The following is a 26438-nucleotide window of genomic DNA, read 5'->3' on the forward strand; positions in this document are numbered from 1 at the left end:
CTCTCTCTCTCTCTCTCTCTCTCTCTCTCTCTCTTTCTCTCTCTTTCTTCCTCCCTCTCTGTCTCTCTTTCTCCCTCAGATTCAATCTCTCCTCCACACAGCTGCCAGATTAATCTTCTTAATGCGCCCTTCTGATGATATTACTCTTGTACTTGGAAACTTTCAATTAGCACATGGATGGATCAATGATCTTGTGGGTGTGAGTACTCAGGACACCAACACAGCTTGCAGTTCCTCCATGCCATTACATACTTCAGGGTACTCATTCAAAATCTGCCACAAGAGATTTATGAAAAATGCTGATGTATTTGTCTTGTCCCTTTTTTTTATCTAGCAATGCAATTGCTGAATCATTCACCTATTTTCTCTCTTGATGCAAGACTAGCCTGTCTCCATTTTGGTCACATGTATTTTTAATGGTGTCTTTTAAGTTTTATTTTTGTTATTTGCTATGCAACTTTTAATTAGTCTTTGGGTCACCTTGAATAGTAATTCAGCTGAGATGGTCGTAGTCTATGATTCATAGATAGATAGTAGCACCAAAATATTAATATTGAAAAGATGTAACTAGAAATGATATGAATACAGAGATGTTTGTTTGCTGACCTGCTCACAATAACATTAAGTGTCAAAAGAGATAATGTTCACAGAGATCAAATAGAAGGATATTTTAATTGACGTTTTCTAAATGTTGTTCACAAGTGTAACTCTACGAAAGCTCACATTGAACTTACTAATTATTTGAAAGAGAAGAGTTTAACTGTCCATATGGGAAAGATAGAGTAGATGACTAATACTCCTGGCCCAGATTATGAGATGCAGCTGGCTGTTCAGTGTCTGCCAAATGACATCCAAGATCTTTAGCTTGGTGTAGTGCAGTGGGGAGAGTCCTAGCTCTGGAGCAAGAGGACATGGGTTCCAATCCACTTTTAATGCTTACTACCTATGTGATCTTGGGTAAGTCATTTTAGTTCCCTGTGGCTTGTTTTCTCATCTATAAAATGAGAGAGACAGAGTAGACAAAACCAGGGACTACCTTTTTCTTTACTTTGTGGACCCAAAGTTTGTTCTAGTGTCTGACACACCATAGGCACTTTAATGAATGTTTATTGATTGATTTGTATCTGGGCATGGGTGAAGAGTGGGAAAGTGATATCTTTGTTGTTTGCCCCCTAGTGAAGCTGATGAACATTTAGAGGAGAAGGGGTTGATAACAGAGAAAGTGAAGAGCAAAGAAACGTTTATGCTTTGTTACTCCTTCAGGATAATGAAATTCTGCTCTTTGATGAGGAAGGTTTAAGCTAAGGATTAGAGTAGAGTGTGATTGTGAGAATGAAGTAAGAAGGTGAGCAAAGAATATTCAGCTCCACCTTTACCAGAAGGGAGGAGGAAGAGCCCAGAACAGATCAAGAAGCTACCCCTGGATGTGAAAGAGAACAAGAATTGCATACTCTTCATCTTAAAGTCAGCAGCCTGGTACAAAGGATGGAATGGTTGATCTCAAGTTAGGAAACCCTGGGTTCAAATCCCACCTCAATTACTCAGACACTCCTGGTTGTATAACTCTGGGAAGGCCATTAACTTTTATTAGCCTCAGTTTCCTCATTTGAAAATGAAAAAGTTGGACTAGATAACCCTTCAAGTCTTTCAGCTCCAAATTTATAATCCCATCATTCTTATTAGTCAGACACAACAATAACACAGAAAATTTAACATGAAATAAATACAAAGTAATTTGGGGTGGAATGGGGTGAGGATACTGGTATGCCATTTAAGTCGATCTTTGAAGGGAGCTATGCAATCAAAGAAATGGAGAAGAAGGAGAATAATCCAGAGGTCTCGAACATCCTATGGAAGGCATGGAAATGAGAGGCAAGCTGCTGTCTTCCACTACTCCCACCAATCACACAAGGGCTATTTCCATTTAGGAGGGCATAGTATGAGGACCATGCTGGAATATGGAAACTGGGCTTTTGTGCTAGAGATTGAGACCTTTTACTCCCATATGGTGTCAGTTACAGGAATAGGTTTTCCAAATACTTCACATAGATCGTCTCATTTGTCCCTCATGGCAACCCAATGCAGTGGCGTCCAATAACATGGGCATCATGATCCCCATTTTGAAGAGGACAAACTGAGACTTGGGGGTAGTTAGGTGTTGCACAGGACAGAGCACAGAACCTGGAATTGAGAACTCCTGAGTTTTAATACTGCCTTAGACCTTGACTAGCTATCTCACTCTAGGCAATTTATTCAACCTATATTTGCTTCAATTTCCTCATCCATAAAATGGGTTAATAAGAATGCCTATTATCTGAAGAAAGATGGGATTACTGTGAGGATCTAATAAGATAATACTTGTAAAATGCTTTACAAATCTCTGTAGAAATACAGCCATTTGTTGTTGTTGTTGTTATCAATCTAATTATATTTACTGCCTACATTGCTCCTCTATCACATTGTTTATCCTTCTTTTTTAAAGGAGACCAATTATATCAGAGGGTAATGGACTGACTTGTGCATGGGTTGGATTTAAGTGAGGCAAAGTTACACAAAGTCATCAGCCTTACTCTCTCTTCCAGAGTCATTGAAGTCCAGTGGGAAGACAAAAGTCAAGATGCATGTGAATGGCTGGGGATACAGTGTATGACATTGGCCTCCTTTATGTCTAAGAACTCCACAGAACCTGTTCCCATCACCTTCATCACCAATGGTATAGACTGTTCTTATCTGACCATATTTGAACTACTGTGAGTGAGCTGGGTGGGAGGGGGTCTTCACAGGTGGACATGCCCCTAACTCATCAATGCATTTGAGGCCTATTGGTTATCCTTAACCTGGTTTAACCTATCTGCCAAGATGGTTTTTAAAGAACTATTTATTATAGAGTTAACCAAGGTTCTCCCCCTTACCCTTTTTCTTATGATACCCCAAATAAAGTTGGGTCACCTGCCTGTACTTTATTCAATTTTTCGTTGATAGTCACTTCTCTCATATTTTAGTCTGGCTCATCTTCTGCTAAAAAGAAAACAGCATTCTTGTGTAAAGCTAATGTCTATGCTACCATGTTAAGGTCTGTATTTGATTTTTTTTTAAAGATTGTGATTTTTAGAAAAACAATACAACAGCTGCCAGATGGCTGTTGTAAAACATGATGCCATGTTGAAAGAGAAGCCAAACTCAGTCAATCCTACCTTCTAAGCCTATTTCCTTTTTTAAACATTTATTGCCCCAAAAGTGGGGCATAGAAAGCATCCCCCAATGCCTTAAAAAGTTCCCCCCTAACTCACATGCATTTTAGCATTCAGATGTAGGTTGAACTTAAGCCAATTAGTCCCCCTTCCAACTATATACAGCCCATTTGTTCGCCAGCCTGCTGGACAGCTGAGATACAGCTCACTGTGCCATGGCGGCTGTTGCTGGCTGTTGCTGGACTTTCCTTATTGTCCTCAATCTGTTGCTGTCTCCAAATGAATGAGGAACAAGTGTTGAGTTGCTCATCTCTTCCTACAATCTGTCTCAGTCTCAGCTGCCAGGCCACCCAAACACGATCTCTTTGCTTGGTGCCTTTTATTCCCCTGAAATTTCATTCAGATTCCTTTAAGATGCCGTCTAGTGTTAGTTTTGGTATTCACGTGCTCAAATGAGATCATGTGTGTAAAACACCAAACTGAGAAGCTTTTTGGAAATTCAGAGTCACAAAATTTCTGAGTTATGAAGGACCTTAGAGGCCATCTAGTTCAATTAAGACTTTAAAAACATCCCTGCTCTGATGTTCCCAACAAGTGACATATCCAATAAGTAACAATGAGGTGAGACATCCAGGTGGAAGGAACAGTCGATAGAGTGCTGGGACATGAAGTAGTAAGGAAAATCTGAATTTAATTCCTGCTTTAGTTATTTAGCTGTGTGACCTTGGATAAGTCTATTTCTCAAGGTCTCAGTTTACTCATCTTTAGAATGGGATAATAATAATAGTACCTACCTCCCAGGGGTGTTGCAAGGATTAAAGTGTTTTGCAAACCTTAAAGTACTATTTAAATGATAGTCATTATTATTATTATTTTCAGTAGACATTCAACCATTGACTAAATACCTACTGAGGAGGAGACCACAGTCTTGTAAGGCAGCCCATTCCAATTGCAGATAACTAGTTCTCAGGAAATTTTTCCTTACATCACACCTAAATTTTCTTATCTTCAGCTCCTAACAGTTGTTCCTACTTTTGCACTCTTGGTCAAATAGAAATCAATTCAATTAAACAAATTTTAATTAGGTGCCCACTCTGTGCAAAGAAGGGGTGATATAGATATAAAAATAAAATAGTCCCTGTCCTCAAAAAGTTCACATTCTACTGGGAGGATGTGACCTGCATGCAATTAAATATAATGTAAACAGAGCAAAAGCCTAATACATCTACCCCAGGACAGCCTTTCTAGGACCTGAAGACAACTGTCATTTCTCCACTGAGTGTTCTCTGGGCAAAACATTCCTAGTTTCTCCACCTGAACCTCTTATCCACAAGCATAGTACTTACCTAATATTTGCCAGACACTACATAAAACCATTATCCTGATTGACTTCCTTTTGATGTTTTCAAACTTCAAGTTTCCTTCTTAAAACATGAGATCAAGAACCAGGTGGGAAAGAAATATAATAATGTTTAATAATAATATTATGTTGATTTAATATATTATATAATAATGTAATATTAATATAAGATTATTGTTATATTTAATAGTAAAATGTAATAATAAGGAAATATAATAATCTGGACTGAATAGGGAAGGGTACATTTTAGCTGTTATTTGTATCCCTATGCTCAAGCCTTCCTCTGATACCTGGGTCATGCTGAATGATTACATGGAGGTAACCATTAGTTCTTGAAGGCTTTTAACAAGGGAACACAAGTGCTGGCAGGTCCTGCAGAGATGGCAAGGTTTTTGACCACCAACGTTGTGTTGGAGTGTCAAACCAAGATGAGGCTATCTGTATGTGGAGAGGCTTATTACTTCAAGACTGGTACAGATGATGAATATTCTGCCTATGGTACATTCATTAAACATTAGCATAATGGTTGTGAGCTGCATCAGCTGAGGGAACAATTGCAAGGAATTTTGGATAATAACCACTCACACTTGTATTCCACTTAAAGGTATGCAAAGCAATTTCTTTGGAAGCACCTCCGTGAGAAAAGTAGTGAAAGTATTACTTCTTTATTTTTATGGACTCAGAAGTACAATGACTTTTCCAAGGTCATATAGCTGGCAAGTGCCATATTCATTATTTAAACCCAGGGCTCTTGACTATAAGTCCAGTGGTCTTTTTTGTGTAACTAATTTTCCTCTGTTTTCAATTAATAAACATTTATTCTCTCTCCCTTCTGCATCTTACTTCCTAATTCCTCTACCCATTCCCCCACCCCATTGCTTAGTACATTACCCAGCACATAGTAAGCTCTTAATACATTTCTATAAATTGACTCATTGAAAAAATAAAACAAAACAAACTTTGGTAAGAAATATGGGTAAACAAAATAAACTCTCACAATGGTGAGATCCAAAAATGTTTGTCACACTTTAAATTTGAGCCTTTTGCCTCTGTATCAGGAGGTGGGTAGCAATCTCTATCATAAGTCCTTCACAATTGTGGATATTACAGTACTGATCAGAATTTTTAAGGCTTTCAAAGTTATTTATCTTTATAATGTTGATGTTTTTCCAAATTTTTTCTTCTGGTTCTGCTAACTTCATTGTGTATCTGTTTATAGAAATCTTTCTCGGTTTCTGTGAAAAATGTTCCTTTCATTTATTACAGGGCATTCACATGGACATACTATAATGTATTCAGGCAACCATCCTCCATTGAAATTTCCTTTATTTCTAGTTCTTCTATACTACAAAAAGAACTATTATCAATATTTTTATACAGATAAGTTCTTCTATTATATCAATATACCTCTCTTTTTGAAATTATTTTAATGATAAATTGCAGTTATTAAATTGATTCAATAGTTTTTTTTAAAGCAATTGGGATTAAGTAACTTGCTCAAGGTTACATGGCCAGGTGTTTCTGGGAGGGTGGTAAGTGTCTGATCCTGAATCAATAGTTTTTAAAAGCATAGGTTTGAGTAAGCTGTGCAAGAGATAAGAAATATCTTAGGAGTGGAGTTAAGAGGGGAGTTTCTGAAACTTCAGTACAATTATTCCTTTCTTACATTAGTATTGTACCAAAAGGTTAAAATAGACTTTTATATGGCACCATTACATAGGAGCATTACTTTTGGTGCTCATAACAATTCTATGTAGATGGAAGTGTGATTGTTACTTTTCCCATTTTGCGGAAGAGGAAATTGAGGTTCTGTGAGGTTGTAATCTATTTAGGGTCACATGATGAATTATAACAAAGGTACTACAGAAATTCAAATCTCCATCTTCAAGTTATAGATGGAGAACACTTTTCTCCTGAGAAGATATACGGCATTCACAGTAGTGAAGCAACGATAGTTTTATATTTGTCAGTTTCTACCTATTCCATGAAGCATCTTATTTAAAAGCAAATTTAATTTGATTCACTAGTGAATTACATAATCTAAATGTTATTATGTATGATCAAGGTAATTTAAGAATACAAACTCTTCTTAATATGCCAGGCTTAAGCATGGGGCTCTGCAAGAAGGGAGAACATAAGCAGTCCAGTTTTTTGAAGGTATAACTGTTCTAGAGGATTAAATCAACCTCTTTTAGAAAGTGGGATTTAATCTATTTTAAGCCATCATTCCATTGAACTCAATAAGAAAATCTATTATGTGGCTAGTATTTACCACTGTTAGCTACAGAGAAGAATGAAAAGTGTAGCAGATTTTAGAGGCTGTGTTTAGGATGATGTGGGGACCAATCCTAATATATTTAAGTTAAAATATAAGGATATTTACAAAACATGGCCTCTTCTTGAAACTATAAGCTTCTAATTTAAGCTTTGTTGTCATTCAGACTTTGAAATGAGAAGGAAAAAGGAAATGGGATCCTATGTGGGCAATTCCATTCAGGGAATTAAGGGACTGAAAGCATGAAATAAGTGATCAGGGACTATCATACTACTACTACTAATCACATTTTAGTATCACTTTAAGGTTTGCCAGGTACAATTTACATATTCCCTTGTTTGATGTTCACAACAATTCTGTGAGGCTGTGCTATCAATTTAATGTCATTTTATAGATGAAGAAATAGATTGAGAGAGGTTAAGTGACTTGCCCAGGGCCACATAACTAGATTAATGACCTGGGCACTGGATTTTCTTACTCATTACATTAGTCATCAAGTCCAAGCAATCCTTGCATAAGAATCCCTGGTCTTAGTGAATAACTACAGTAAAGGGGAATCAGGGATTAAGTCTCCTTATTGATATCTCATTACCATGATACCTGCTCTCCAATCATCATTTTAACCTCCCCCCACTGCCAAACCTTGGACTCTGACTTTGGGTCATTGAGTTCTCATAACCTTGCTGGAGACTAGTTCTCCACATAACTTCATTCCATTTCTTCACTGTGCTGCAGCATGAAAATTACCCTTGTCTTGATCTTCAGCTGTTGTTTACATGTTGAAATACCCCATTAAAATATAAGCTCCTTGAGGTCAGTGGTAACTTTGCTTGTTCTTTTTTTTTTATTACTAGCCCTTAGCATAGTGCCTGGCACATATTAAGTGATTTCTCCTTCCCTCCCTTTTTTCTTCCCCTCTCCCTCCCCCCATCCTCTTGCTGTCTTTTTTCTCTTCTCTTTCTTCCCTCTCCCTCCCTCCTGAGGCAGCCTGCTCTGCTTTTGACTGTTTCAAATCGTTAGACCTTTTCCCTTATATCAAGCCTAAATCTGAATGTGTCTGGCTTCTTATCGTGCCCTTTAAATAGAAAACATTTTCTTTCTTTTTTTTTTTTTCAAATAGCTGTCTCAAGTATTTGAAGGGCTGTTATCACATTCCCTTTATTTTCTCTTTTCTCTTGGCTAAATGTCCCTAGTTATTTTAACAAAACCTAATATGGCATGATCTTAAAGCTTTTTACCATCATACTCAGCATGTTCCAGCTACTCTCCACTTTATCAATGTCTTTCCTAAAATGTGTCACCTAGAACTGAACATAATCCTGCAAAATTGGTCTGTTGAGGACAGTAGGATTATCGTTTTCCTATTCTTTGTCGTCATTCAGTCATTTTTCAGTTATGACTATAACCCCATTTGGGGTTTTCTTGGCAAAGTAATTTGCTATTTCCTTATTCAGCTTCTTTTATAGATAAGGAAACTGAGGCAAACAAGGTTAAGTGACTAACCCAGGGTCACACCGCTAGTGCCTGAGGCCATATTGGAACTCAAGAAGATGATCTTCCTGATTCCAGGCCCATCACTCTATCCACTGTGCCATCCAAATGTTCTTCATATCCCAGACACCATCCATTAGTGCAGTCTAATACCATATTCAATTTTAAGTTGCCATGTGACATTACTGATTCAAACTGATCTTGGAGTACTCTAAGACTCAGATTTTTTTTTAGATCAAATATTATCTATCTGCATCTCCTTTCTATTTTAGTTGCAAAGAAGAATTTTTTTGAACTCAAGTATAAATAGTCCTATTAACATTCATCATATTAAATCCAGTACAATGTCCTAACCTGTTTGAATCATCTTGAATCCTTAGTGTCACCCTTGGTATCCATTTGTATTCTTTGTGTTTTTGAAGATTATGTCATCCATGCTTTAAGTGAAGTTATTACTAATTATTTTATACAGCATGGGGCAAAGCCTCAGGAACTGGAAAGTTGCAATGAAGTCCTTAATGACAGGTCTTTGGGTCTTACCACTCAACTACTGAATTCTTCTAATTGTACTATTACTTGACATATCTTATCTACAAGAATAGTTTGAGGGATGTGGTAAAGCATTAGTCAAAACTAATGATATATTTTACCTTCCATTTCTCTTCCTATCTAGTACAAAGCAAACAAGGTTAGTCTGGCATGCCATTTTGAAGCCATGTTGAATTATTGTGATTAGCATTCCTTTTCTATGTATTTGTGTATACCTATCTAAGTCCACGTGTTGGATTATTGTTTTCTTTTTTGGAAGAATTATTGTTGTATGTGAATTTTGTAGTATATCTACTCCTGTTCCTCATACACTTTGGCCAATCTCTGGTGACCAGAGATTGGTAGATACACGAAGTCAATATTCACTCTTCTCCTTTTCCAAGTTATATCTCTTTTGCATAGATTTACAAGACCTCAAGCACATATGATTTTACCATTCCTTTTTAAGTACATTCCATCCCTTCCCAAGAGTGTAACCTTCCTATATTTTAAGCTGGGTGTGCAGAGATACGTATTCATTAAATGCCTACTATGTGCCAGGCACTGTGGGAAGTATTTTATAAATATTATCTCATTTAATAGTATTTGTGGTCCAGAACCCCAAATACAATGCTCTTCTTATCTAGGGGTTAACTTCTCCAAACTTTTTACTTTCAGAAGTTGGTATATTCCACTAACGGATGTGATGAGGATACCTCCCTTGTTCCTGGACTCTTCTCTGCCCACTACTGCATAATTGTTAGCACTGCTAATTTTCAGACAAGATCATTTATGGCCATGTGATTATCAGAAATGAGAAGCTGTCCATGTGGTTGGTAGTTTCTAGCAATTTCTTTCTGTCATTCTGGATACATGCCCAGCAGAGCTTTCTATTATTGACACCAAGTTAATAGATAAATGTTTCAGCAGCCCTTATGAGGGAGTGAGCACTTACCAATACTCATCTCTTTTTTAGCTCAGATTCTAATTCCTGAGGGCACCTGTGCATCCACATGATCATTTCTCAGACTAGAGCCACCTGCTTTTTCTTCAGAAGACCTAGATCCAACTTCATGCTCTTTAGGGAGAGTTTCATGTCTGTTTCTATTCTCCAACTGATGAATTGTTCTTCTTCCCTTAACCCCCTGTTTTACATTATTTTCCCCCAAAGTCTCCTTATTATACTCTGGATTCCAATATGCCTTTTTAGCAGATCATGTCTCAAATTAAATGGTAAATTGGAGGTGACAAGTTCAGGGAAAAGGGAGGTAACTGAGGGCTAGAGTGTTCAAGGAAGGCTTCTTAGAGAAGACAGGATTCAGTCTTGGCCATGAAGTATGGTACCCATATAAAACAAAAAAAAACAAAATGTTTCACTGATCTTTTTTTTACATTGCAAACATTTAGACATTGCTCCCACTTCGTGAGAGTGCTCTTGTAACAAAATAAATGTAGTAAACCAATAATACAATAACTTTATCTGAAACTGTGTGCAAAAGTGCAATATTTCACTTCTATAGGACTCTCTATCACCTCTCTACATTAAAAAAATCTATTTTCATTCAGTAACACATTGTTTTGCTAAACTATGCATATTTATTACAACCCATTGGGGATAAAAAGCGAAGAAAAGAAATTTATTGTAATAAGTTTACCAAAAAAGAATTCCCCTCAATGGCTATATACAAATGCATACAAACACACACATAAACACATACATAATTAAAACACACACACAAGCAATTCATATTCACATATACATGCATGTGTTTATGCATACACACACATATAATCCTTCAACCTAAATCCATGACTTTTCTACAATGTAGAGTGCCATTGGTCTTCTGGAACCATGGAGGGTCATTATACAGATCATAATACTAAGACCTCTCCCTTTGTGATGCATATAGTCAGAGGGACAATTGAGCACATTCCAGATGAGGGAGCCATTATGAGCTTCTTGAGTTAAGTGGAGAGACATATTAGTGAATTATTGGCAAATTGAGTTGTATATGCAAGGTGGGTCCATTTTATGTTAACCTTTGAGATCCTGGTAAAGGAGTTTAACTCAATGAGGAGGAAAAAAAGAAAGGAAGGAAGAAAGAAAGGAACATCAAAAAGGGAGTAGATGATTTCAGGTCCTGTTAAAAAGAAGGCAGATAGAGCTGCACTTTACTCCACCATAAGTTCTGCTACTGGGTCCTTGTGATTTTTTTATTTTTAATGGAGTATCTTGCTTGTATCAAAAAACATGCTAGGCAGATTGAATTTAATGCTAGAACTTGATAAGTGTCTTTTTGCCCATCTAAAATAGCAGAAATCTCCAGAAAAAATATTTCTTAAAAAATTGGTCCTGGATTTCTTGCTTGGAGAAACACTAATGGAGCAGTAAGAAAAGATCTCTTAATCATATAGTCTTCCGAAATGTAAATGGAAACCCATGAGTTTGCTGTGCTAAGTGCCAGCTGATTAATTTGCTCTGTTACTTCTCACCTGCCAAACTGATCTGCCTATAGCTGCAATGCTGGGGACACCTCATCTGCTAAAATGTTTTTGGGGAGAAGAGTCAGGGGAATTATATTTGAGGAATTCCACACATGAATGTGAGTGTGAAAATGCCCCTCTTTCACATGTCAAACAAATGGAGAGTAACTAGTGTGTGGTGTCTTTTTTTTTTTTTATTTAACGGAAAACTGACTTGTTCATGCTTAGCCACCTGGTGAGTATCAGAACTGGGATTTGAATCCAAGTCAATTGCTTTCTAGTCTAGCATTATTCTCCATATTCCATAGTGGGTCTGGTCAATTTCCAGTTCACAGAAAAGTGACCTAAGTACATTGGGAGTGAAATGGGATGCAGTACTAAATCAGTATTGATTAGATTATAGATATAAGGCATGTCTAAAAATACTCAGTAAATAAGTAGAAGGGCCCTTGTTTTAATAAACTCTATATTAAGGGTTTATGCATACACAACTGAATATACCAATCACTTAACAATCAAACTTGTCCTTTAAGGAAACCCATCCTTTCTGCAGGCTGGTTATTTTTAACCAGTCACAGCTTATCCATAAGAATATGACTCTAATGTCACTCTGGGGCATGGAGTTGAATGTGTTTTCTTGAGATTCATGGCAGTGAAGTACAAATTCTGGCAAAACTCCCCAGAAAGCAAAGGGTTCTATTACAGACCCGCTGCAGGTTATATGATCATTTCCCAAGAACCATTCCACTCCTTGATCAGCCCTGATTCTCTGAACTTTTCTACATTGTCTTACCTGCTCTCTCACCTTGGAAATGCCCATTACCTCTATGATCTTCTTGCTGTGGAATATCTTTCTACTCCTGTGTCTTCCTCCCATGGCTGAGTTCCTTCCATTTTAATTTTTCACTTCCTTTTTAAATTTTTCTTCCTAAGGTAGGATATAAGACCCTTAAGGGGTCTGTCTTTCTTTTTTTGCTTGTATTTGCCTCCTCAATGCTAAATACAGTGCCTGACACATAATAAGCACATGTTAAGTTGATGTGACTTGGTCATTCTATTCAAACACAATTACCATAAGGTTTGTCATTAGACGATTTTTCCCCCACCCACAGAAACTTAGAAAAAAGCTTCTTCTAAAGGTACACTGTGGTTGTGATCAGTATAGATGGAGTATCTATACTCTATAAAATCACAGTTCTTCAGGAGTACTGAAATATAAATAAAAGCCCAAGGTAACACTGACCCTTATCTAATATAATAGTCTACTGAAATGTGATCATGTTATATACACATTATATTCAATGTCCTCTTGGGGAATGGACAATTAAAAAAAACAACTATGCATATGCTTTTTTTTGAACTCTGATAGCAGAGAGGCAGTGTGGTGTAGTTATAGAGAACTGGCATTAAAACCAGGAAGATCTACTTGTGAATATTGCCTCTCATATATATTGGCCCTGGGAAAACACTGAAACTCTCAGTGATATAGGCAAATGGTTAAGACTATAAGTTGCAGAGATGGCATTGTTTTGCCTTAGTAGGAGTTTAGTAACCAGCAATTTTCTTATATCAGGAAGTCATAGATGTAGACCCAGGACTCTAGAACTCTACTCACACTCTCTTGTTATTGGAAATGGTAGAAGTAGAGGAAGGGAGTGGCATTTTCCATTATTAATAATATGGATGTAGACATGGATATGGATAAAGACAAACACAGGCATAGACATGGATATAGACATTGATTTGGATATGGGTAAAATGTGAATATGGGCTTAGACACATATATGTATAATAGATATAGATATAGTAATATAGACATAATTACAGATATAGAAATAGACATAGATCTTTAAATGAATATAGTTATAGACAGTAATATAGATATATACACACGTAGATATAGATACGGACAGTATAATGCCAATGCAATATGTTTCACTGTACCCATGGTGGCTATGAATATGCTGGTGTGGTTCTGAATCACAAAATGTAACAGACTCTTCACATGGAATACAGAACCAAAACATTTGTTCAAACACCAGAAAGTCAAATCCCTCATAGCAACCAAGAAGTTGGTACACATAACCAATGCAGTAAGCACCTGGCATTCCCAAATCTTCCCTCCATCAGACCTTCAAAACAAAACAGGCTCCCTTAAGCAAAAATGCCCCTCTCTCACTCACACTAAGCTGCTCTGCCTCAGCTCTGCCTGCTCCCAGGTCTGCTGGTGGGCTCCCTTGCTCCTTCATGCTGCACTCTTCCTGTTCCACCCTTTCCGCAAGTTCTTCCTTCCATGGGCTCCATATGATTTCATTTGGCCTATTAAGGGCAGGGAAGGTCTTAAAATTCCCTTAGGCCTACTAAGTGGCAGAGAGGATCTTCAAATTCCCACTATCATTACAGATATAGACAGAAATAGATATAGATTTCAATGTAGTATTTGATATATATATGGATATAGAGATAAATATGGACATAGATATAGAAGTAGAAATACACACAAGGTATTTTTCTGGTGAAGCTGCAGTCTAAAGACTAACTACTCTGGGGAAAAGGAAAGGGAATTAGGAAATTAGTTCTATAGGAACCCAAAGAATTGGATTAAAGATGAAAACCTGAACCATATTCATGAATTAATACAAGGACCTTATTGCTGTCTCCTCCTTGCCAAAGAGCAAACTGGGAACTAGGTTAGGAGTGTGATTGAAGAGAGAAATTTTTGGAAAGTCCAAAAAAATCTATGAGCTTTGACAATTAAAACTATAGATGACTGAGATAGAGACAGTTCATATAAAACAGACTGACAGCATAAGAAGGGCAGGAACAGGAAAGGAGTTCATGGTGGTTGAGGCCACATTGCTACATACCAAATGACTGAATGTCAGTCAAATACAGTAAGTAAATCATTTATACTTCCCCTAAAAGAAATAATCACCTGGGGCAACCATTTAGAGGATTTGTTTCAGGAAAGTCAACCAGACCCCCCAAAAAATCAAGTTTATGCTTTCTAGAATTCAGAATATTGAAGTTTCTAAGTTAGAGCAAGAAGCCACTAAATTTCATGTTAGTCTAGGTGTATGATTTAGGCAAAACAGAGAAGAATTTTCTTCATTCTAAGAGTCAGGGGATAGGATGAACTTCATGAGAGTCTAGAACCATTATTATCTCCATGATGTCTAAGGAAGGAATCTATTATATCATGATATCATTGTCTGTTTGAAACCTATGGTAAGAAAATTTGGGGGCAAACTAGTGGAGAAGAATTTTCCATAAATTGGAAAGTCCCACACTAGTAGACAGAACTAAAAAGTAGATTCTAAGTATATATATATATATATATATATATATATATATATATATATATTGCAATTTAATAATAAAAAAGGAATCTTACTTATCATACATTATAGATGGGATTAGGTCGGTTGATTGGTTATAGTAACTAGAAGAACACTTCAAAGATAGAGGGAGGAAGAAAGCTCTAGGTTTTAGTTCCATGTGCACTTGCTTGGAAGACTTGTATTAACTTTTGAGACTTTTTTTTGGAGGGGGAAGGCTGGGCAATTGGGGTTAAGTGATTTTCCCAAGGTCACATGGCCAGTGTGTTAGGTGTCTGATGACAGATTTGAACTCAGGTTCTCAGGGATGGTGCTCTATTTGCTGCTCTACCTAGCCTACACTTTTTATAGTTTTGTATTCATTTTTATTATTTTAAAACCCTTGGGTTCTCCTCCCCGCCTTCCTATTTTTTGAAAGAGGGAAGGCAAGGCAATTGGGATCAAGTGACTTGTCCAAGCACACTGTTTCTATTAAAAAGTGATTTTGATATAACAACCCTAAAAAGGGTTATTTGTTAATTTGGGAAATGAGTGAAAACCTGTGTTTCTTTTCTGAATGCAACTTCTTGAGAATAACATGTGATGAGATAAAGTGTGGCTGCAGAGAGAAATTAGTATTTGCAGAAGCCAATCAACCAAATGTTGGGGTTTGCTGACAGGGAAAAAAAGGTGGCAATGAGATTTCAACATTCATGTGTACATACTGCTCTATATACACTCATTTAAATTTAAAGGGGAAATAGATAAAGTTCAGTTACAGTTGTGACTCTTAGACTTATTATTTTGTTTGTCAGCTACATTTTCCTTTTACCTGTTATGAATCTCAGGAAGACCAAAGAGTGGCATCCCAAGATGTGGCATCACCCAGCATCTGGAATTTTCAGAAGCTGCTCTGATTTTTGTCATCTATTCATTAACTCATAGGCCTTTAGACTTACAAGAGATCTCAGAGATCGTCATGCCAGCCCTTCTCTGATATTAAATTTCTCAATGGTAAAGAAAATGAGGTGTGTGAGTATGGGGGCAGTTTCATTTTCATATCAGTATCTGCAGTACTGTTGCATACGTTCTGTTAAAAACACAGATTAAAATCTGATTGATTTACAATTCAGAGACCATCTACTCCTGAACAGTATACATCCTCTGCTCTAAGGACTGCTCCCTTCTGTCTGTGTCTTCACCTATGTTTCCACTCCATAATGTCTTCCTTATTCCTCTGCTTATTTAAGTTCTTGTCATCCTTCAAGGCTGAATTTGACTTTTACGAAGCTTTCATATTCACTTTACCCCTTGTGAATCTCATCCGAATCTCATCCATCTTTGAACTCCTACAGAACTCATTGCCCGAATCAAGCACTTACCATTTTATCATATTTTTCCCCATACTTTCATTGAATTTCCTGAAGCACTTTTCTTGTCTAGACAGCATATTTTTTGAATACTGTGATATCACAGGATCATAGGAAACAAGTAGGAAGGGACTTTAAAATCTGACAATTTTGGAAAGGGACAAATTGAAGGCCTAGGGAAGGGAAGAGACGTTCATGGTGTCATGGCAATTGCATAGCAGTTTCGATGTTAAGTTGTCGTTCCTTCATTTTAATTGTGTCTTACTCTTCATGACTCCATTTGGGCTTTTCTTGGCAAAGTAATAGAGTGGCTTTCCATTTCCTTTTCCAGCTCATTTTACAGATGAGGAAACTGAGGCAAACAGAGTTATATGACTTACACAGGATCACACAGCTAGTAAATGCTTGAAGGAAGATTTGAATTTAGGTCTTTCTGACTCCAGGCCTGGCACTTTATCGACTCTTCCACCTAGCTGCCCCTTCAATTTGAACCCTGGCCCTTTGACTCAAAATTCAGAACTCTTTCATTACATCTTAAATGTTTAATGTCCTATTGGGACTTAACCCAATGCCTTAATAAAGTCAGTGCTAGGTAAGTATTTATTGAATCAATTAATGAATAAATATTGCATGACATTTAAAAAAATTGGAACTGATGTTACCTGCTTTAGAAACAATATTTTTCTGCCTGAATATTATTTTTCATATTTTATGTCTTTTTTAGCTAGCAGAGTGTTGACATAAAGTATGATTTCTTATAAGAAAGAGACTTCAAGTGAATTGAGCTTTTATTTATCTACCATTATCTCCTTTCAAAAGAAAATCATACATGAACCACTGTGTTAGAGCTCAAGAAATCTACCTACCCTACATGCATCTTTGCCTCCATCCATCCCAGACTTCACTTTACGTAGCATGTTTGTTTCAGTACAGCAAAATCTTACTAAATGCTTGTTGAATTCAATCCCTTTTGATGTTTATGAATATGTATATGACCTTCCATGCAAGGAAACTGTAGATCTCCATTTTGTTTTGGGGTAGAAAAAAATGTGACACTATGTTGATTTTTGTTCCAAATACATTTCACAGTTTCTTGTAGGAATTGAGTATTGTAGTAAAATTTTCAACTCCTTTCCATGATATAAAGCCAAGGGGTAATTTGGTACATTAAAAAAATAACTCTGGACTGAGAAGCCTTTAGTTTGAATCCTTGGTCTACCATTTAACTGTATGACCTTGGAAAATAAAGTCTCTTAGTGTCTTTGTTTTTCAGTTTATTTGTTTGTTAAATGAGATAGTTGGACTCAATGACCCCTGAGATTGCTTCCAGCTCTGAATTTGAGATCCTCTGACTCTGAGATCCTCTGACTCTCTTCCCTCATTATTCCTTTGAGTCATACTAATTAGCCTTTCATTTTTCTAGTATTCTTTTTAAAATTAGTCATAACTCAAATGTTAATTACCAACACTATTAAATAACTAGCTACTCAGGACTGGTCAGTGTCATCTTCAGAGATCTGGTATATTTCCAGCTTCCTGAATATCTTCTGTCCTCTGAGAATGCCTGACTTACTAATACTCTTCAGCTGAAAGCGGAGCTAGCTTGGTTTTTGAGGAAAAGTTATATAGACTGTTAAACCAGCCAGGCAAAATACTGATTTCCCACTAGCCTCTGCCCTGTCAATTAGCAGTAGACAGCTGATAGGGCCAGGAAAAAAGCTAATGTATTATGTGGCCATTAAAGCATTCCCACAGCATAAACTGAATAAGGAGGTCTGAGGGAGGTGGTCAGTGAACTAGGGTGATTTACAATTAGCTCAAGCCAAACAGGCTCAAGAGTTGTCTTCCTTTGTCATTAATGTCCAAGTTGATCATTGAAAAGACACACACACACTCACAGACACACAAACACACAGACACACAAACACTCTCATATACACTCACATTCACTCTGTCTCTCTGTCTCTCTCTCAAATACACACACACCCTACACACACTCACAGACACACAAACACTGATATACACTCACATTCACTCTCTCTCAAACACACACACACACACACACACACACACACACACACACACACACACACACACCCCTTCTAGTAATTAGCAAAGAACCAGGCAGGAAATATCCCTGTATTTAAATAACAACAACAAAACAAAAGAACAAAAATGCTTTTACTTAAAAGTCATCTTAGCCAAAGTAGAGTCTGCCATAGAACTTATAACACCGCAGTTCTATGAAAGATCAAAGCTTTGTCTATTTATCAGGTGCAGTGTTTTCAGAAGCTATGCGCCACCCTCCCCATATATTCTTCTAGAATGTATAGAAATCTAGCAATTGTCATCTATTGTTTCAAACTTTGTTATTGAACATTCTCCAGTTCCCCTACCCTCCTATGTTTAGAGGGTCAAAATAGAAAAATGCTTGGAAAAAACTCATCCTTTAGACATATTTTCTGCTATTGATTGATAAATTCAAGATAATCAGGCTTGATTTGGTGCATATAATATTTCTCTCAGTAACAAGTGACATATAACTCTTTAGAGATTACAAAGTACAATATATAATTCATCTTATTTGAAACTCACCCCATTCCCACCTCCCCCCATGACATAACTGGACAGGTATTTGTATACTTATTTTAAAAATGAAGAAACTAACCTTAAATTATATCACTGCCCCAAATTACCTAGTATTGATTTGATATCTACTTTATGTGTACCTCTCTATCCATGTAGGTTTAAAGCTCTGTGAACATAGATGCTACTTATATTTGTGCTTTGTTATTCAAAGTACTTACCAAGGTGCCTGGCATGTATTAAGTGATTAATAAACTTTTGTTGATTAATTTTCCAGCATCACACAGCTAGTTTGTGTCAGAGGAGGTATTTGAACACGTGTCTTCCTGACTCCATCCAATGCTCTATCCAACTATATCACATGATCCTTGGGTCAGAGATTCTCTATTTGCCCTCAAGAACTGAGGTGAATTTTGAGAAGTGAAATTATTATTATTAATTATTTTTATTACTCTAGTCCCCTAGAAAACTGTGGGGGAAAATAATTAACTGGACTACCCAATATTCTGAGATCATCTCTCCACTGGCAAGCATACAATTCACAGTTGTCACTGAAGAAAGTTTGATTGGAAGAGGAAAAACTGAACAGAAACTCTTGAAACAGAGATCTGGTGAAAGATCTAATGAAGGGAATCCCAAGCATTTTCATTTAGACAGCAATGGGTAGTTGAAGTGTCCCAGCAGGAGCTGGGTTCTGATTCCAGTTTGGGCATTTACTATTATAGTGACCTTACTCATCACTTCATCTCTATGGGACCCAGTTTTCTCGTCTGTAAAATGAGGCAGTTGGATTGTAGTAGGGGTTCTTAAGCTGAGGTCTAGGAGCTTTTCTTCCTCAATTCAATTCATTAAACATTAATTTAGCACCTGTCAGGCACTGTGCTAACTGTTGGGGATACAAAGAAGAAAAAGAAAGATAGTCCCTGTCCTCAAGGAGTTTACATTCTTTCAAAATTTTATTTTATTCTTAACTTAAGAAGTAAAACAAGTATTTCCATAACATAGTAGACTAAGATAAAAAGAGATGATCACATAAAACACATGTTGATAACTGTTTCAATATAATTGAGTCTTAGGCATTTTAGGATTTAAAATATCATTCTGAGAAGGGGACAAAGGGCTTCACCAATTGTTAAAGAGGTCTGTGACATAAAAAGAGTCTAAGACCTGTATGAGATGATCTCAAAGGTCCTTTCTAGTTCCAAATAAATACTTCTATGATCTCTTGCAGTTTCAAATGTGAGGCATGCTCTGAGGATTGAAGTCTATCCCTAATTTAGTCTTTTTGCCTATCGATCCTGTAGTGTTGACCTCCAAACTTTTTAATGCTTTCAATTCAGGGCTCTAGGTATCTCTATCGGCTAGTTCCAGCTGTGGCTGCTAGGCTTCTTTTGACTCTTCAGCCTGTCTGATTTGGTTCCAGCCTCTGCTGAGCATGAAGTCCTAAGAACATTACAGGGGCCTATCAAGAGGAATTTATAGGCTTGGGGAACCTGAGACCTTGAGGCCACATTTGACTGAATCCAAAATTCACAGAACAAATCCTCTTAATAAAAAGGATTTGATCTGTAAAACTTGGATTCAGTCAAAAGCCTGTACCCAAGGACCTACAAGGCCACATGTGATGCTGAGGCCACAGGTTCACCACCCCTGATAGAACTTTCCTACAGTTCATTTTATAGCTTTACATATAGAGTGCCACACCAGGGATTCACTATTAATGAGAAGATTCTCTTTGACACAGATTTTATGACTCTTCACCCACAAGGGGCTTGTCCTAGAGTATTAGGATTGTCATCCTGCCTCATGAAATCATACCCTAAATATCAGTTTCAAATATAGGCTAACTATGAGTCTTAATGTTCCAGCCCTTCCCCCCCCCAACTTTTTTCCCCAGGGACTAAGCACTAGACACTAGACTTCTTTGCTTAAAAGGTTCCTCATTTATACCAGGGATCCCAAAAGCAGCCCACAATTTCTCTAAATTTTCTCATCTATAAAATGTTATCGACCTCTTCAGCAGTTAAGGTGGACTTTTCAAATCACTGAAGGCTGTCAGCAGTTTGGATTATTGTCAGAGGTCTGAATCTTTCCCAGTTTCTGAAGCAGTAATGTTCTTGGGTCACTCCCACTCTTCTGATCTAATTTAAGGGCGAGGAAGGAAAGAAATAGCCCACCACAGGCAACACTTGGTTCTAGTTCAGAGTGGGAGATTAATTGGAGCAATCTTTTGGTTTACTCAGTACTAGATTTCTAGAGGTGATTTCTAGTAACGAGTTTTCTATCTTTGTTCAGAAAGTAGGAAGGAAAACAGAAAGGAAATGAAAAGAGTAAAAAGGGAAAGAGAAAGGGGAAAGAAGCATTTGGAGAGAACATTTTTCTCTCTTCACAAGTTAATTTATTTAAAATTGAGAATTGGGTTCAGTTAGAACTTGGGGCAATCATTAGAAGCTTCAAGGAGGGCAATTAGGATTCAATATAAGGACAAAACTCAGTAGTAAGTAGAGTCCCTCTCCAGAGAAGTCCTCAAATAGAGGCTGGTGGATATTTTAAATACATCTAGATGGGATTCTTGTTGTGATATAGATTAGACTTAATGTCCTTTTTGACCCTTTCCAAATCTGAGGCTATGTGATTCTATGAAATGTTTTATTAACCATAGAATCGGGAGGGAAGAAAAAAAATTTCTTGGGGAAAGTCAGACTTGAAGACAGGGTTTCTCATTTTTTTCTGTTATCAACCTCTTCAGCTTCCTGTGGAAGCCAATGGACTTTTTTTTTTAGAATAAAGCTTTAAAATTTATGAAATTTTAAGGGATTACACAAGAAATTATATTAAAAATATTTATCATTAAAAAAAAAGTTCATAGAGCCCATGTTAAGAATCCCTCCATGAGGCAGCTAGGTGGCACAGTGAGTAAGAGCACCGGCTCCAGAGTCCAGAGGACCTGGGATCGGTTCTGGCCTACTTAACAGCCACACACACACACACAAAACTGGCCATGTAACCTTGGGCAAGTTAATTAACCCAAATTGCTTTAAATAATAAAAAAAGAATCCCTCCTTTTGGAAAATCCACTTCTTGTGTGAGTAGAGTTGAAGGTTACATAAAGCCAGATTGATTGACTGTGAAGTTTGGAAAGAAACTTGTGATTCTATTTCATTCCATAGCATTAAATCTTAGGATTATAGATTTAGGGCTGGAAGAAAACTTAAGAGGTCAGTAAGTTCAACTTACTTCATTTTACAGATGAGGAAACTGAGGCAAGAGAACTTAAATTACTTGCCCAAGGTTACAGTAGTAAGTGTGTAAGGAAGAAATTGAATCCTAGTTTACCTTGACTACAAATCCAGTATTTCTTTTACTGTACCAGTTATTTACTGTACCAGTTGTTTCAGTTGTGTCCATCTCCTTGTGACCCTACTTGGACTTTTCTTGACAAAGATATTGGAATGGTTTGCCATTTCTTTCTTCAGCCCATTTTGCAGATGGGAAAATGGAGGCAAACAGGATTAAGAGATTTGCATAGGGTTACACAGTTAGGAAGGATAGATTTTGAACTGAGGAAGATGAGTATTCCTGACTTCAGGCCTGGCAATCTATCCACTGTGACAGCTAGATGCCCCTTTATTATACCAGGCTATTCCTCAGAGCAAAAGTCCATAGTACCTCAGCAGTCTTCTGTCAAAGCACTAACCAAATCCAGTTGTACTTAATTTCTGAAATGAGACGAGAACAGGTGTGTTTAGTTTTTCTTTCTTTCTTTCTTTTTTAAATGAAAAACAGCACGGAATCAGTGCTTTTCCCTTTAGTCCATGTCCAGTCAAAGTTAATTAAAAAAAAAACTCTACATATTGATGTTTACAAACCACAGTAGCTAGGAAGCATGATCATTTTTGGTTTCAATATCTAGATGGGAGACTGACTACCTGTAAAATGTTTAAAGCTATCATCGAATAAGAAAGTGAAGAGAGAGAAAAACAGAGGCCAGGACATGGTGATGATGGTGTTCTATATCTTCTGTCCCATTGGTTTGGATCTGGATCATTGTATTCAGTCCTAGGCACATTTCAGGAAGGGCTAGGATGAATGAGAATGACAGGATAGTGAAGAATTTTGATAATTTATGAAAATTAATTGAAAAAAGAAATAAGGATGCTCACCTGACAGAAGGTTTTTGGAGTACAGGATAATACATTTTATGTATTAGATGGAATAGGAGATAGAAGAAGGATTTCATGTCCTCGGCTTTTTCGTAAAGGTTGAAATTTGCATTCAGTCAAAGGGCTGCACTTGAGGACCTAGAGGGTAATATGTGGCCTTGTGGTTTCAGGTTCCCCACTCTTGGCCACTGTCTTAAGGTCCTGAGATCCCCCTTGGAAGAGATCTTCAAGCAAAGGCTAGATGGCTAACTGGCAAGGATATGGAAGAGTTTGTTTTTTTGTTAATTTGGGTAGTTTGGAGTACAGTTCCTGAGTCCCCTCCAAATCTGATACTTTATGAGAACTTTGCTATCTTTAAAATAAGGATATTGGGCTAGTTAATCTCTAGGCCCTTTTCAGCCACAGAATTCTGTGATTATGTGACTGTTAGAAGTGAAAAATAAAATAGCAAAAGAGCCCTGCAAAGAAAAATAGAAAGTTTGTGAAGCCTCTGAAATATTTTTATGAAGTATGGTGATTAAATTAATTTTATTCTGAGAAGGGATGTAATGTCCTTTCTCCTACATGCAAATATGTATGTATACACATAAGCATACATATACCTATAAGTATACATATTCACAGTACACATATTTATATATGTTTAGTATATTATATGTTATATATAACACATTAATAGTTATGTGTACATATACATATAATTTTAAAATAAACTTTTATTAGTAGAAGAACCTTTTGACATTTAATGTATGTTTACATTTTATGTACTAACATACTTTAAGATAGTATGGTGTAGGGGATAAAATTGTCATCATAGAATTAGGAACCTTTGAACCATGACTCAGATACCTATTATTTGTATGACCTTGGATAAGTCATGCAATCTCTTTGATCTCAGTTTTGTCACCTGTTGAAGGACAATGAAAACACTTGGATTATGATCAGGACCCTTTTGAGGAAAGTTCCCCATAGATCTTATACTTTTGTACAAAAGTGAGCTGTTGCTAGGTATGGTGGTACACGTATGCAGCCTCTCCTACTAGGAAGGTTGAGACTAGTGGATTACTTAAGTTCTAGAGTTTTGAGCTTCAATGGTAATGAAGCTGATTTGGTGTCTACACTAAGTTTGGAACCAATCTGGTGAGCTCTTTTGAGTAAAGGGCCACTAGGCTACATGAGGAGGGGTGAATCTGCTTAGGTCAGAAAAATGAAACAAGTGAAAGCTTCTATGGCTATGAGAATTGGAATTGGGAAAGTTAGTGACTGTTCTATTTCCAACCTGAGTGAGATTTGAACACACCAAAATGAATCAATGGATATATAGATAAATAAATAGATAAATGGCTGAATACAAATGGATAAAGGTAAGGTAATAGGATTTTATTAATAATGTTTCTTTAAGGTCACAAGGAAATCACAATTTTCCCATATCTTAATATACATCCTTTTTGAGTGGCCACCAATGTTTTGGTACTGGTTTTCTCTGAATTTAGTGGGGCTGCTTCTTACAAAACTGATAGAGAATGTAATAAATTAAAAGCTTCCTCTTTTAGCAGGACCCATCAGATTTTGTGATCCACTGGCCTTGCCTCAAGATTCTGTAGTCTCTTCTCTAAAAAGATGAGGTGTCAAAGGACTAAAGTTTATAACCTTTAAAATGAAACATCAATATAACATTAATTAGGGATTTTTTATTATTCTGGGAAGGATTTGAGGACACTGTAATAAGTAGAAAGAACACTAATTTTAGAGTCAGAATTCCTTAATTGTCCTTGTAGCTCAGCCCCTTCCTTTTATCTCAGTCTCTTCTAAGTCTTTGGTGATCTGGCTCTGAAACTCATCATTTAACTTGTACTCTTTCCAAGGACAGCAATAATGACTCCATTGTCAATCTAAAGATATTTTCTACAAAATCATCTTTCTTGATATATCAACAGCATTTCACTCTTGAGCACTGTCCCCTCCTGGATATTCACTTTTCCTTTATTTTTGTGATAGTTTTTCTCTCTTTGTTTTCTTTTTACTTATCCAATCACTCTTTCTCAATCTTTTCCTGAATTTTCATCCAGAACACCCTAAGACACAACCCTAGGCCCACTTCTCTGTTCTGTAAGTATGCTCTCACTCAGAGCTACACAAATATTCTTGAGGATTCAATTATGATTTCTATGCAGATGACTTCCAGATCGACATATCCAGCCCAGGGACTCTCTGAAAGACTCCAGTCTTTCATCACCAATTGACTCTCTATAGATCCTTAAAAACTTTATATCCTGTAAGTGCCTCAAATGAAACACATCCAAAGCAGAAGTCTTTGTCTTTCCTCCCAAACCCACCCTTCTTTTTGATTCCCCTGTTATTACTAAGGGTATCGCGATCTTTGAAGTCACTCAGGTATACAACTGTGGTGTCATTCTTGATTACCATGTCATTCACTCTACATATTTAATCAGTTTCCAAATCTTATTTGGGGCACCCCATCATGTCTTGACACTTACAGCCACTATAAGCCATAGGATTATAGATTTTAGGAAGGGCTAGGAAAAGACTCATAGAGATTATTTAGTCTTAATTTCGTTATTTCCCAGGTACCATATTTCTCCCACATTATGCTTGTTTGGTTGATTTTTTTTTTCTGTACCCGAGAGCAAGACTTTATATTTACTCCCATTGAATTCTATCTTCTTCAGTACTGCCTGATAGCCTCACTTTTGAAGATCTTTTTCTGAGTCATCTTTCAGCCTATTACCTTTCCTCCTAGCTTTGCCTTTACATTTGGCTTGACTAAACTACTTTCCATATCTTCTCTATTTGTATTTCAATATGGAGAAATCTTTCAATTCTTTGAATTATAAAAATACATATTAATATTTTTTTTTCATATTTCCCAAATAATTCCAATGATTTCTGTCTCTGTTTCTTGTCAAACTTTGGAACCAAATGAATGCTGTCTACTATAGTTGGTTTTTGCTCCTTTCAGGTGTTCCATTTGAATCAAAGTTACTTCTGCTGTTCCATCACTTGTCTTGAATGACAGTTATTTGCTTTCTTACAAGGATTCAATTACAATAGTTCCAAATTGAAATAGCCATTGGAAATTTAAGAGAATAGAGAAATATATCTGAGAAATAGACAATCTAAGTAATAGAAGGCACTATTTGAACTCTTCTAGCAGTATTTTTTTTTCTGATGAGTTGAGGAACACTTCTGACTCTGCCAGCCCGGTGGGTGATACATTCTCATGAGCCTAGTATGATATTGTAATGAAAAAATGTACTTTCTGGGCTGGCTAGGTGGTGCGGTGAATAGAGCACCTGCCCTTGGAGTCAGGAGGACCTGAGTTCAAATCCAGCCTCAAACACTTAACACACACACACACAAAACTAGCCATGTGACATTGGGCAAGTAACTTAACCGCAATTGCCCTGCCTTCCCCCCTCCAAGAAAAAAAAGAAAAATGTACTTTCTAATAATAATTAAAAATATGGTTCTTTTAACTAAAAACTTGAAAAAATCAATAATGAGAAAAATATAATTGGTAATTTAGAAAATACAGGCAAGCGTTCACATTCCATTTACCAGCTTCCTTGAGGCAGATGAAAAAACAAAAACAAAAAGCAGTCCAAAGACTCAGATAAATGACAGAACTCATTCCAAGGGAGGCAATGTCCTA

The 26438-nt window shown here is 36.8% G+C and overlaps 1 long non-coding RNA gene across 2 annotated transcripts in view; it reads left to right on the top strand.

Moving 5' to 3' along the window:
* The window catches only part of LOC138174268 (uncharacterized), a 183476-nt gene that overhangs the window by 37632 nt on the left and 119406 nt on the right, over positions 1-26438 (top strand). For both annotated transcript variants that reach the window (XR_011171657.1, XR_011171658.1), the window contains exon 3: positions 2583-2713. This is a non-coding gene — a long non-coding RNA (uncharacterized lncRNA). The remainder of the gene's footprint in view (positions 1-2582; positions 2714-26438) is intronic.

The sequence above is a fragment of the Petaurus breviceps genome, unplaced genomic scaffold (assembly GCF_028583685.1).
Source record: "Petaurus breviceps papuanus isolate PSGF00001 unplaced genomic scaffold, PetGlider_PUasm1.0 688, whole genome shotgun sequence".
NCBI lineage: Eukaryota > Metazoa > Chordata > Mammalia > Diprotodontia > Petauridae > Petaurus > Petaurus breviceps.